The following is a 2,409-nucleotide window of genomic DNA, read 5'->3' as shown; positions in this document are numbered from 1 at the left end:
ACGGGAGCGAGAGGAGGAACGGTAGCAGGAGACTGAGGGGGTGAAGAGGAGAGGTTTGCAAATTTTCTTGAGGGGGGCTTGTTTAGGTGGGTTAATTCCTCCCCCGAAAAGACTTCTTCTGAAGGGGGAACGCGTTTAAGCGACTTCCCACCTCCCATAGATGTGGAGGGATAGACAGTGGATTCAATCTCCATGTCAACGGGTTCTCCGCATTCTGCCATATAAAGTGGCAGATGTACAGTTTTTCAGTGATTTCTCAATCTTTTTTTCTGATTATTTCTTAAACTAAAAACCTTAATCTAATAAAAAATATACTTATATCGCACACCCGTGCGGTTGAATTAGAACGGTTCCCAGCGAACCGCGTGTCGATCGTACAGCACAGCTGCAACGGTGTATGGCTCCACAGTGCGATGATGATTTCGATGACGATGATATGGCGATAAACACGCCAGCACACAGCGCCCGCGATGCAGGTCTTCTTCCTTCCGCTTTGTTTGCTTCACACTATTGCTGTCCAAAAATCCCGTTTATTTCACCAGCAGCGAAAGTAACGGTATCACAACAGTATCACAAGATAACGGTATCACCAGACGGTAGAAAATACACCCGGCGGCCTCGACTTCACGAAGACGAAAAATGTTTGGATGGATTAATCGACGCAAATAATTCATTCCCTATGATACGTGCTGTTTGCTATATTTATTCCATCCACTGATCTGAGTACTGACTACTGACCGTGGCAGCGAGCGAAAATTGAGCGAACGAGAGTTGTTCTGAGTGGTATTGAGAGCGGGACGGTTTGCCCACAAACACAAACAACCGAAATCATTGATTATTGCTCGGATTATGCTTTTCTGCCAACAATGAAATTGCAAAATCATTCAATCTCGTAGTTTGGTGGTACGTATCCACGCCTGCTCTGCTGTTTTTTCAGTAAAATTAAATTGGATATTCCGTTTATCTGAATGGTAAGCTTAAATAGAAAAACGGAGCACGATTCATTAGTAATCATCTTTATTCTTTTTTTTAGCCAAAATGTTACCGCAAGGAAGAACGCAGAGTGATATTTGGTACCATTTTTCCAAGGAAGACGGTAAAGGTTTATGCCGGTACTGCAAAGCCTGTGTCGCTATGTCTGCGGGATCTGTAAGCAACTTAAAGAGGCACCTTAAAACGAAGCACCCCATGATTCCTCTGAAAAGAGTAGATGGTGCATCGAAAGAGCAGACGGAGCCACGTTCTGAACCCGCAGCAGAAGCTGTTGAACCTTCAGGTGATGTACAAACTCAACCTCTTCCCAGTAATCAAGACCGAAAATCTGAATCGACATCCGACACTAGTACCTCTGGGTCAAACTTTACGCGATTCATCCCGCAGTCTTCGATGACACAATTCGTCGAGATCGTTAAACCGATATCACCTCACAAAAGCCGGCTTATTGACATCCAGCTATTAAAAATGGTTTGTAAGGAATTCCATCCTTTTTCAATTGTTGAGGATGAGGAATTCAAGAAGTTTATACATCTTCTTAATCCGTCCTACACACTTCCAAGCAGAAAAACTTTGTCTACTGGACTTATGCTTGCTACTTACAATGAGTTGGTAGCAAAAGTAAAATCAGAGGTGCTGGAAGCTCCGGCTGTCTGTGTAACTTGTGACAGTTGGACCAGCATGACCAACACTGGTTTTTATGCACTCACTGCACATTTTATTGATAAAAATGGTACGTTAAAATCATACCTGCTGGAGTGCTCAGAGTTCACGTCAAGGCATACCGGTGAGAATATTGCGAAGTGGGTGAGTGATGTGCTTCGTAAGTTTGGGATTGAAAGTAAAACGATTGTAATTGTTACTGATAACGCTTCCAATATGAAGTCAGCAGCAAAAATATTGAACATGAGACAACTGGGCTGCTTTGCACATTCCTTGAGCTTAGTTGTGCAGAACTCGATTAAAAACTCCATACAACAAGTTGTCGATAAGTGCAAGACTATCGTTCAATTTTTCAAAAAAAGTAGCCATGCTGCCTCAAAACTGACCGAAATGCAGGAAAAGCTTGGTAAACCGACTCTAAAACTAAAGCAGGATGTTCCAACAAGGTGGAACTCCACATTTGATATGTTAGAGCGAATGATGGTGAATAAAGAGTCTGTAATTTCAACATTGGCCTTACTGGATCCGAAACGCTGTACGCTGGATAATGAAGACTGGGAAATCATCGAGTTAAGCATGGACATTCTTCGTACTTTCAATGAAGTAACTGTTGAAATATCTGCTGAAAATTCCGTCACCTTGTCCAAAAGTGCAGTACTTGCACGAATGATGATTGATCAAACTAAACTGAAACAGCAATCATCCGATTCGCTTCCACCAATTGTTAAAAAGCTGGTTGATGAGTTACATAGT

The sequence above is a fragment of the Toxorhynchites rutilus genome, chromosome 1 (assembly GCF_029784135.1).
Source record: "Toxorhynchites rutilus septentrionalis strain SRP chromosome 1, ASM2978413v1, whole genome shotgun sequence".
Taxonomy (NCBI): domain Eukaryota; kingdom Metazoa; phylum Arthropoda; class Insecta; order Diptera; family Culicidae; genus Toxorhynchites; species Toxorhynchites rutilus.
This window is presented reverse-complemented; position numbering follows the sequence as displayed.